This window comes from Arachis stenosperma, chromosome 6 (genome assembly GCF_014773155.1).
Source record: "Arachis stenosperma cultivar V10309 chromosome 6, arast.V10309.gnm1.PFL2, whole genome shotgun sequence".
Taxonomy (NCBI): Eukaryota; Viridiplantae; Streptophyta; class Magnoliopsida; order Fabales; family Fabaceae; genus Arachis; species Arachis stenosperma.
The window spans coordinates 117,978,516-117,990,809 of record NC_080382.1 but is presented as its reverse complement, the minus strand read 5'-3'; the positions used below and the strand labels follow the sequence as shown (position 1 = coordinate 117,990,809).

General features: G+C 39.9%; 1 non-coding gene across 1 annotated transcript; it reads right to left on the bottom strand.

The window, feature by feature from the left end:
• Window positions 1–209: 209 nt before the first annotated feature.
• LOC130938204 (small nucleolar RNA R71) lies at window positions 210–313 on the bottom strand. Its single transcript, XR_009069379.1, has one exon. It is a non-coding gene; the product is annotated as a small nucleolar RNA R71 (small nucleolar RNA).
• Window positions 314–12,294: the final 11,981 nt, after the last annotated feature.

Below are 12,294 nucleotides of genomic sequence, written 5' to 3'. Positions count from 1 at the left end.
ACCAACATCTCACCAAATTCCTGAGAATTTGCGACACTGTGAAGTCCAATGGAGTCCAGGACGATGCCTATAAACTGCTCTTGTTCCCATTTTCACTTAGGGACAAGGCAGCTAAGTGGCTGGAATCATTCCCAAGGGACAGCCTAACAACCTGGGATGAGGTGGAGAGCAAGTTTCTGGCACGTTTCTACCCCCCACAAAAGGTCAATAGGCTTCGATCTGAGGTTCAGACTTTTAGACAACAAGATGGTGAGACGCTCTACGAGGCATGGGAGAGGTTCAAAGAATTGACAAGGAAATGTCCACCAAACATGTTCCCTGACTGGGTGCAATTGCACATTTTCTATGATGGACTTTCTTATGAATCAAGGAAGGCTGTAGACCATTCATCAGGAGGTTCATTGAACAGGAAAAAGACTGTGGAAGAAGCTATTGAAGTGATTGAGACAGTGGCTGAGAATGAGTATTACTATGCTTCGGAGAGACACAACACTAAGGGAGTCATGGAGCTGAACCATGTTGATACAATTCTAGCCCAAAACAAGGTGTTTGCCAAGCAACTAGCAGAGCTCACCAGGAAATTAGACACAAAGCAAGTAGCTGCGATACACACACAAGATCAAGAGGAAGTAAGCATTGAAGGAGGTGATTGGGAAGAGGCCAACTATGTGGGAAACCAACAAAGGCAATCATATGATCCACATTCCAACACTTACAATTCAGGATGGAAAAACCACCCAAACTTTGGGTGGGGAAACCAGCAAACCCAACCACAAAACCACAAATCTTACAACCACAACCAACATAACAATTCCACATACCAAAACTCCAATCAAAGATCATACCAAGCCACACAAAACACTTACTCCCAACCACCATATCATGGCCAAAATAACCAACCTACCCAATCAAATCCGAACCAACAATTTCAAGATCAATTGAACAGGATAGAAGGAATACTAGCAAACATGGGTCAGGACATAAATGAGTTGAAAAGCTTCAGGGATGATGTTAGATCTACCTTAAGGGACCATGGTGAAAAACTCAAGAGGATGGAGTCTCGAGTAGGAGAGCTATCTCAACATGCCCCCAAGTCAACTGCAGTGTTCCCTAGTGACACAGAAAAGAATCCTAAAGGGGAACAAAAGGGAGTGAGATGGGAAGAATGCAAGGTCATCACCATGTTGAAGGGAGTCTCAGAAGAAGAAGGAATCAAACCCTCAGTTAAGGAGCCAGAAATTTTGAAGGAAGGTGTGGAAGAAGCTAAGCAGGAAAGTGAAACTGAGCAAGCCAAGGAACTGCAAGAGGAAGGCATGCTGGAAACATACCAACCAAAAGCACCATTTCCTCAAAGGTTAGGAGGAGGTGAAAAAGGGAAAACATATTCAAGGTTCTTAGAGACATTTAAGTCTCTCCACATCAATATTCCCTTTCTTGAGATCCTCCAGCAGATGCCTACACACATCAAGTATTTGAAGGAATTGCTGAGTAAGAAAAGAGTTTTGAAGGGAGGACAAACCGTAATAATGAACAAAGAATGCAGTGCACTCATCAAGAAGGATACGGTCTCTAAAAAAATAGACCCAGGAAGTTTTCATATCCCCTGCATCATAGGAGAAACAAAAATTGACAGAGGATTCTGTGATCTAGGAGCTAGCATAAATGTGATGCCTCTGACTCTCATGAGGAGGCTACAACTGAATGAGGTGAGATCCACTGATGTAATCATACAACTGGCTGACAAAACTCAAAAGCAAGCTGAAGGGGTAGTTGAGAATGTGCTGGTGAAAGTAGGAAATTATTTTTTCCCCACAGACTTTGTCATTTTGGACATGGAGGAAAGCTACCTACACCCTATCATTCTGGGAAGGCCATTTCTAGCCACTGCTAGAGCGCTCATAGATATAGAACAAGGAGAGCTAATTTTGAGAGTACATGATGAACAACTCATTTTCCATGTTTTTAAACCTGCATCTGAACCAGAACCTGAAAAGCCTAAGGATGATAATAGCAATCTGTGTTTGGAGGAAAGCAATTCAGCAGCTGAAACTCTAAAATAATCCTTTGAAGGCAAACAAGAATTACAAGAGTTGAAGCCACAAGAATCAATAGAAACAGCTCAGAAGGACCCTCCGGTCATAAGGGTCAATGAAGAAATCCTCAAGAAAGAGGGAAGAATTGTAAAGAAATTGCCAAGAGGGTGGAGAAACAAGAAAATTCCCACTGAAAGTTTCTCTCCGGGAGATAAAGTGATATCAAGTCATTATTTGCCAATCCCACCTGGCCTCAAACCCATTCCTTCTCAGCTCCCTCAAGTGTTCACAATCAGGAAAGTTCTTTCTATGGAACATTTGGAAATCATGAAGGAATCAAATGGGGATGTTTCCATAGTGAGAGGAGAGGACATCAAGCACTACAATCCACCCTAACAAGGGACAACCGTCAAGCTAGTGACGTTAAAGAAGCGCTTGTTGGGAGGCAACCCAACCTGAGGTAATACTCTTTTACTGTTTCTTTTATTTGTTTCAATAAAAAGGTGAAGAAGTTTCTGTGCATTGCAAAGAATTAAGTTTGGTGTTTCACACCAAACAATGAATTTGTGGATCAATAATTCAAAGGAGAATGTGTGACTCTAAGTTTGGTGTTCCACCATACAGATTAACTGAACACAACAACCTTTGAATTATATGAAAGGAACAACCATTCTAAGCAATCACAGAAATGCTTAAAATCCTTAGCAGCAACTTCATTCCAAGGAGAATTCAAGGATCCAAAGAGCAGAGGAGTAAGTAGGAGACTAAGTTTGGTGTTCACACACCAACTTAAGACTCAGACACTTGCCCATATATAGTGAGCTAACCATTTAAGTGCTTGAGAAACAAGCAACTTCATCACTCTTTGCAGGAAAGGAAACAAGGATCTTAGAAAGAACATGATGCAACAACTAGTAGAAGAAGGAGAAATCAAAATGTTTCCTGGCAACAAAGAGAAATCAAGAAATTTCACAAGGTGGTGTTATTCCTTGACCTTTCTTTAAAAGGCAAACAAAAGCATGCTTGTTCTGGTTAAACTGAAATTGTTGAATCTTTCTGGAATGTGAAGTTTTTAGTATGTTTGTCTGTTTATTGCTTTGAATAAAGTGAATGCCTAGATGTTTGGATATAACTCCACCTTCTTAAACAAATGCTTGCCATGCTTGTTCTGTTTCCAAAAATTAAAAGAAAAGTTTGAACAAAAGTAACTTGGCTCAATTAGTGACAAATCAAGTAGAATCAAGTGGTGGTATGCATGCTTGATTGTTTAGTTAGCTCACTGGAAATTGAATGTAGAATTATCATTTTTTGTGTAGAAGTTGAATACTGTCTATGGATCTTGATGAATAAATGTCTTTGGCCATGAAAAAGAAAGAAAAAGAAGAAGAAAAGCCATTGAAAAAGGGCAACCAAAAAGCAAAAGAATTAAGAAAATAAAGCTAGGCACCAATGGTTTGAACTTTTGAGACATATGCCTGTGGTGTTTATGTACTAGGATCTGCTTGGATGAATAGGTTCTATGGAGTGTTTCAACACTTGGTAACTTGGGTTAACTAACTCGGGATTGTCAACCAAAAGTCCATTATCAAGAGCAACCTAGCTACAAAATATTTAGTTACACAAAGAGGTGCTGGGCACCAATGTCTCAAAAAGAAATGTGAACTAAAATGCCTGTAGTGGATATGTGTACTGCAATGATAAGAAAAAGAAAATGCCAAAGGCTTATGCAACACATGACACTGAGCAAATAAGGAGCAAAGGAGCTCTAAGAAAAAGAAAAACAAAGAAAGGAAAAAGTGCCAAGGACATAAGAATAACAAGAGGCCATAGCAGTGTTTGATGGATGCAATGAAAAAGTGATGATTCTACCTAATAAGAATGAAAAAGTGATGCTGCAACTTTCTGCATAAAACCCTTCTGATGAACTTCAAATGCTTGCTAATATAGCCAATGTAATTGCTTTCTGTTTCATACTTTCTTCTCAAATATCTCAGGACTTGCTTAGGGACAAGCAAGTATTAAGTTTGGTGTTGTGATGCCAAGGCATCTTAGGCTAGTTTCACTAGCATTTTTCTGTTAGTTTGTTTTATGCATTTTCTTGAGCTTAAAGTAACCAAGAATGGTTAAATGAACAACAAAGCAATGAACCATCCAAAACATTATGATTTTGATGCAAATTCCATGAGTTTTTAGTGATATTACTTGAATGCTATGAATGGATGAATTCTCATGAAATTTTGCAAGACTTTGATGCAATTGTTTGGATGATTTCAGGGAAGAGAGGCTAGGCAAGGAAGCAACAAAATCAATAAAGGAAGCTTGAAATTCAAATGGGACGTTTAAGCTCCAGTTTAAGCCTAAACTGGAGCTTAAACGCCAAAATCATGAGAAGAGAGGAAATGCTGTAACTGGCGTTTAACCTCCAGTTTGACCTTAAACTGGAAGTTAAACGCCAGAATAAGAAAGGGCACTAAGAAGCATTCCACGTTTAACCTCCAGTTTAACCTTAAACTGGAGGTTAAACGCCAGAATGATGATTTGAACCAAGGGAGCATTCCACGTTTAACCTCTAGTTTAACCTTAAACTAGAGGTTAAACGTGTTCGACACTTTTCTTTCTCACCAAGAAGCATTCCACGTTTAACCTCCAGTTTAACCTTAAACTGGAGGTTAAACGCCAGAAGCAAGAGAGGCACCAGGAGCATTCCACGTTTAACCTCCAGTTTGACCTCAAACTGGAGGTTAAACGTGTTCGACCATTTCCTTCCTCCAGGGTGTTTTCTTCATTCCACGTTTAACCTCCAGTTTGACCTCAAACTGGAGGTTAAACGTGTTCGATCCAAATTGCCTCCAGGGGTTGCTTTCTTCATTTCCAAGTTTAACCTCCAGTTTGACCTCAAACTGGAGGTTAAACGTGTTTGACTATGTACACTCCTGGGGTGCTTTCTTCCAATTCCACGTTTAAGTTTTAGTTTGACCTTAAACTAAAACTTAAACTTCAACTTAAACACCACCATTTGAAAAGGTTTCTGGGCCAAATATATTGAAGTTTAAGTTAGCAATTGAGCACAAATACTAACTTAAACGTATTATGGTGTGAAACCCAATTGAATATCATGGTTTATGGGATTGGGCCTGAAGAATTGATGAGTCTGGAACTGCAATTTGTTGAGTCTTGTGTCATTAATTATTTATCACTAAGTTTGCTCAATGAATGTTACAGAATTGGATCACAGCCTCATCAGGATTATGGACCATAAGCCTAAAGCAAAAGGAAATCAAGGAAAGGCCTCAAAGCCCAAGAAACACAACAGAAGCTCAATTTAGAAAGTGTATAAATGGGATAGAATTTGTTAGAAAAGGGAGTCGGAAACTCTTGATCATTTTTGCTAAGTTTTCACTCTTTGTAATTGAATTCAGAGCTATGACTCACTAAACCCCTTTCATTGGGTTAGGGAGCTCTATTGTAATTCAATGAATCAATAATAGTTTTATCTTCTTCTTCAATCTTTTCTCTTGAATTTTGTTAGAAAGCTTCTCGATCTAATTCCATTGGGTAATTGTCTTGGGAAAGAAATTACCCATAATTGGAATCCTTCGGAACCTTGGGAAAGGAATGATGGATTCATGCTAGAGAAGCTTTCTCACAGTGAATTGGATTGGGGTTTGGATGGATATTGTGACATGTAATCCTACCAAATTGTGGTTCATGAAACTGTGTGGTATAATCAGTGATCGAGCATCATCTCTTCTTATGAACATTTAAACCAAGGGATTGGGAATTTGTTTGTTTTTAGAGAGAATTGGTGAGCCAAGGAATTGGGATCCAATCATATAAGATTGCCAAGCAAGATTCAATGAATGCATTGGTTGAGGAAGAGATGAAAATGTTTTGATTCGGAGATTTCAATATCTCCTGACCCCAATGAACTCCCCATTTCTGATCTACACTTTCTATTTACATTCTGCAATTAATTTCATGCAATCACCCCATCCCTTTTAATTTCAGCAATTTAATTTCTCGCATTTTCATTCTTGCAATTTAAGATTCCGTCATTTCCATTCCTTGCAATTTACACTTCCCGCCAAATTTACTTAATGCAATTCACATCCAATTCTTGATTCCGCTCAACTAACCAAACTTCTAATCCGAATTGCTCACTCAACCAATCCTTGTGGGATTCGACCTCACTCTATTGTGAGTTTTTACTTGACGATAACCGGTGCACTTGCCGGAAGGAATTTTGCCGCTCGTGCAATTTCCTAAAATCGTAGCATAACAAGTTTATGCGCATCAAGTTGTCAAGCACGCGTTCATAAGGATGGATGATGATGAGTGTCACGGATCATCACATCCATCAGGTTGAAGTGCAACGAATATCTTAGAACAAGAAGAAGCTGAATTGAATGGAAAATAGTAGTAATTGCATTAAAACTCGAGGTACAGCAGAGCTCCACACCTTTAATCTATGGTGTGTAGAAACTCCACCGTTGAAAATACATAAGTGATGGTCCAGGCATGGCCGAATGGCCAGCCCCCCCTGAAGGTCTCAAATCGCATACACTGATTAAAGATCAATCAAAAGACTAGACACTAGTACACTAGTAAAAAGTTCTATTTATAATAAACTAGCTACTAGGGTTTACAGAAATAAGTCTAAGTGCAGAAATCCACTTCCGGGGCCCATTTTGGTGTGTGCTTGGGCTGAGTTTGAGCTTTACACGTGCAGAGGCTTCTCTTGGAGTTAAACGCCATGTTGTAACGTGTTTTTGGCGTTTAACTCTGGTTTGTGACGTGTTTCTGGCATTTTACTCCAGAATGCAGCATGGAACTGGCGTTGAACGCCAGTTTGCGTCGTCTATGCTCGAACAAAGTATGGACAATTATATATTGCTGGAAAGCTCTAGATGTCTACTTTCAAACGTAGTTGAGAGCGCCCCATTTAGAGTTCTGTAGCTCCAGAAAATCCATTTTGAGTGCAGGGAGGTCAGAATCTAACAGCATTAGCAGTCCTTTGTCAGCCTCCTATCAGATTTTTGCTCAGGCCCCTCAATTTCAGCCAAAAAATAACTGAAATCACAGAAAAATACACAAACTCATAGTAAAGTCCAGAAATGTGAATTTTGCATAAAAACTAATAAAAATATCCCTAAAAGTAGCTAGATCCTACTAAAAACTACCTAAAAACAATGCCAAAAAGCGTATAAATTATCCGCTCATCACAACACCAAACTTAAATTGTTGCTTGTCCCCAAGCAACTAAAAATAAAATAGGATAAAAAGAAGAGAATATACTATAAATCCCAAAATATCAATGAATATTAGTTCTAATTAGATGAGCAGGACTTGTAACTTTTTGCTTCTGAACAGTTTTGGCATCTCACTTTATCTTTTGAAGTTTAGAATGATTGGCCTCTTTAGGAACTCAGAGTTCAGATAGTGTTATTGATTCTCCTAGCTAAGTATGTTGATTCCTGAACATAGCTACTTTTATGAGTCTTGGTCGTGGCCCTAAGCACTTTGTTTTCCAGTATTACCACCGGATACATAAATGTCACAGACACATGACTGGGTGAACCTTTTCAGATTGTGACTCAGCTTTGCTAAAGTCCCCAGTTAGAGGTGTCCAGAGCTCTTAAGCACACTCTTTTTGCTTTGGATCACGAATTTAACCACTTAGTCTCAAACTTTTCACTTGGACCTGCATGCCACAAGCACATGGTTAGGGACAGCTTGATTTAGCCGCTTAGGCCTGGATTTATTTCCCTGGGCCCTCCTATCCATTGATGCTCAAAGCCTTGGATCCTTTTTACCCTTGCCTTTTGGTTTTAAGGGCTATTGGCTTTTTCTGCTTGCTTTTTCTTTTTCTTTTATTATTTTTTTTCGCAAGCTTTTTCTTTTTCATTGATTTTTCTTGCTTCAAGAATCAATTTTATGATTTTACAGATCATCAATAACATTTTTCTTTTTCATCATTCTTTCAAGAGCCAACAATTTTAACATTCATAAACAACATGATCAAAAATATGCACTGTTCAAGCATTCATTCAAAAAATAAAAAGTATTGTCACCACATCAATATAATTAAACTAAATTCAAGGATAAATTTAAAACTCATGTACTTCTTGTTCTTTTGTATTAAAAACATTTTTCATTTAAGAAAGGTGAAAGATTCATGGAATTATTCATAGCCTTAAGACATAGTTACTAAATACTAAGGATCATGTAGTAAAGACACAAACATAGGCAAACATGAAGTTCAAAAACCGAAAAACAGAGAGATAAGAACAAGGAAGTTAAGGAATGAGTCCACCTTAGTGATGGTGGCGCCTCCTCCTTGAAGGACCAATGGTGTTCTTGAGCTCATCTATGTCTCTTCCTTGCCTTTGTTGCTCCTCCCTCATAGCTCTTTGATCTTCTCTAATCTCATTGAGAATGATGGAGTGCTCTTGGAGTTCCACCCTTAATTGGTTCATGTCATGACTCAATCCTTCTAGAGAAGTGTTGAGTTGTTTCCAATAGTTTTTTGGAGGAAAATACATCCCTTGAGGCATCTCAGGGATTTCTTGATGATGAGCTTCCTCATGCGTCTCTTGAGATCCATGGATGGCCTCTCTTGTTTGCTCCATCCTCTTCTTAGTGATGGGCTTGTCCTCTTCAATGAGAATGTCTCCTTCTATGACAACTCCAGTTGAGTAGCATAGATGGCAAATGAGATGAGGAAAAGTTAGCCTTGCCAAGGTGGAAGGCTTTTTGGCTACTTTGTAGAGTTCTAAAGAGATGACTTCATGAACTTCTACTTCCTCTCCACTCATGATGCTATGGATCATGATGGCCCGATCCACAATAACTTTGGATTAGTTACTAGTGGGGATAATAGAGCATTGGATGAACTCCAACCATCCTCTAGCCACAGGCTTAAGGTCCAGTCTTCTTAATTGAACCGGCTTGCCTTTTGAGTCTCTTTTCCATTGAACTCCTTCCACACATATGTCCATGAGGACTTGGTCCAACCTTTGATCAAAGTTGACCCTTCTAGTGTAGGGGCGTACATCTTCTTGCATCATAGGCAAGTTGAATGCCAACCTTACATTCTCTGGACTGAAATCTAAGCATTTCCCCCGAACCATTGTAAGATAATTCTTTGGGTTCAGGTTCATACTTTGATCATGGTTCCTAGTTATCCATGCATTGGCATAGAACTCTTGAACCATTAAGATTCCGACTTGTTGAATGGGGTTGGTAAGAACTTCCCAACCTCTTCTTTGGATCTCATGTCAGATCTCTGGATACTCATTTTTCTTGAGCATGAAAGGGACCTCAGGGATCACCTTCTTCTTGGCCACAACTTCATAGAAGTGGTCTTGATGGGCTTTTGAGATGAATCTCTCCATCTCCCATGACTCGGAGGTGGAAGCTTTTGTCTTCCCTTTCCTCTTTCTAGAGGTTTCTCCGGCCTTAGGTGCCATCAATGGTTATGGAAAAACAAAAAAGCTATGCTTTTACCATACTAAACTTAGAATGTTGCTCGCCCTCAAGCAAAGAAAAGAAAAGAATAGAAGAAGAAGAAGATAAGGAGGAGAGGGAGAAATGTGTGGGTTTCGGCCAATGGGGAGAAGAGAGGGTTGTGTTATGTGAAAATGAAGAAGGATGGAGGGGTTTATATAGTGGAGGGAGAGGGTAGTAGGTTCGGTCATTTAGGGTGGGTTTGGGTGGGAAAGAGATTTTGAATTTGAAGATAGGTGGGGTTTATGGGAAAGAGTGGATGGATGTGAGTGGTGAAGATGTGATGGGGAAGAGAGATTGAGGTGATTGGTGAATGGTGTTTGGGGAAGAGTGTCATTGGATTGTATGAAGAGGAGAAAAGGTGAGTTGAGATAGGTGGGGATCATGTGGGGTCCACAGATCCTGAGGTAATCCTGTGGGGTCCACAGATCCTGAGGTGTCAATGATGAATCATCCCTGCACCAATTAGGCATGTAAAATGCCCTCTGCCGGTAATCCTGGTGTTTAACGCCAGACTGAAGCTTGTTTCTGGCGTTAAACGCCCAAATGTAGCATGTTTCTGGCATTGAACGCCAGCCTGATGCTTGTTTCTGGCGTTAAATGCTAGTTTTCCTCAGGGTGCAATCTTGGCATTTAAACGCCAGACTGCTGCTTGTTTCTGGCATTCAATGCCAGATTCATGCTCTATTCTAGCGTTGAACGCCAGCCAGATGCTCCTTATTGGCGTTTAAACGCCAGTGGGCTCTTCCTCCAGGGTGTGCTCTTTCTTCTTCTGTTTTTGATTTTGTTTTTAATTTTAGCAATTGTTTTATGACTTCACATGATCATAAACCTAATAAAACATGAAAGAATAATAGAAATATAGAAAAATAAAAATTGGGTTGCCTCCCAATAAGCACTTCTTTAATGTCAATAACTTGACAGTGAGCTCTCATGGAGCTTCACAGATGTTCAGAGCATTGTTGGGACCTCCCAAGACCAAACTTAGAGTTTGAATGTGGAAGTTCAACACCAAACTTAGAGTTTGATTGTGGAGGGCTTTGTTTGACTCTGTATTGAGAGAAGCTTTTCATGCTTCCTCTCCATGGTTGCAGAGGAAGATCCTTGAGATTTAAACACAAGGTAGTCCCCATTTAATTGAAGGACTAACTCTCCTCTGTCAACATCAATCACAGCTCCTGCTATGGCTAAGAAGGGTCTTCCAAGAATAATGGATTCCTTCTCATCCTTCCCAGTGTCTATGATTATGAAATCAGCAGGGATGTAAAGGCCTTTAACCTTCACTAACACGTCCTCTACCAATCAATAAGCTTGTCTTATTGACTTGTCTGCCATCTCTAATGAGAATGTGGCGGCCTATACCTCAAAGATTCCCAGCTTCTCCATTACAGAGAGTGGCATAAGATTTATACCTGACCCCAGGTCACATAGAGCCTTCTCAAAGGTCATGGTGCCTATGGTACAGGGTATTAAGAATTTACCAGGATCTTATTTCTTTTGAGGTAGAGTTTGCTGAACCCATGTATCTAGTTCACTAATGAGCAAGGGAGGTTCACCTTCCCAAGTCTCATTACCAAACAACTTGGCATTCAGCTTCATGATGGCTCCTAGATATTGAGCAACTTGCTCTCCAATAACATCTTCATCCTCTTCAGAGGAAAAATAGTTCTCAGAGCTCATGAATGGTAGAAGGAGGTTTAATGGAATCTCTATGGTCTCTATATGAGCCTCAAATTCCTTTAGGTCCTCAATAGGGAACTCCTTCCTGTCTGGGAGACGTCCCATGAGGTCTTCCTCATTGGGATTCACGTCCTCCCCTTCCTCTTTGGATTCGACCATTGTGATTATATCAATGGCCTTGCACTCTCTTTTTGGATTCTCTTCTGTATTGCTTGGGAGAGTACTAGGAGGGGTTTCAGTGATTTTCTTACTCAGCTGACCCACTTGTGCCACCAAATTTCTAATGGAGGACCTTGTTTCACTCATGAAACTTAAAGTGGCCTTAGATAGATCAGAGACTATGTTTGCTAAGCCAGAAGGGCTCTGCTCAGCATTCTCTGTCTGTTGCTGAAAAGATGATGGAAAAGGCTTGCTATTGCTAAGCCTGTTTCTTCCACCATTATTAAAGCCTTGTTGAGGCTTTTGTTGATCCTTCCATGAGAAATTTGGATGATTTCTCCATGAGAAATTATAGGTGTTCCCATAGGGTTCACTCATGTAATTCACCTCTGCCATTGCATCGTTCTCAGGATCATAAGCTTCTTCTTCAGAAGATGCCTCTTTAGTACTGTTGGATGCATTTTGCCATCCATTCAGACTCTGAAAAATTATGTTGACTTGCTGAGTCAACATTTTATTCTGAGTCAATATGGCATTCAGAGCATCAATTTCAAGAACTCCCTTCCTTTGAGGTGTCCCATTACTCACAAGATTCCTCTCAGAAGTGTACATGAATTGGTTATTTGCAACCATATCAATGAGTTCTTGAGCTTCTGCAGACATTTTCATTAGGTGAACGAATCCACCTGCAGAATGGTCCAGTGACATCTTAGAGAACTCAGATAGACCATAATAGAATATATCCAAAATGGTCCACTCTGAAAGCATGTCGGAAGGACATCTTTTGGTCATCTGCTTGTATCTTTCCCAAGCTTCAGAGAGGGATTCACCATCTTTTTGTTTGAAGGTCTGAACATCCACGCTAAGCTTGCCCAGCTTTTGAGGAGGAAAGAACTTAGCCAAGAAGGCCATGACC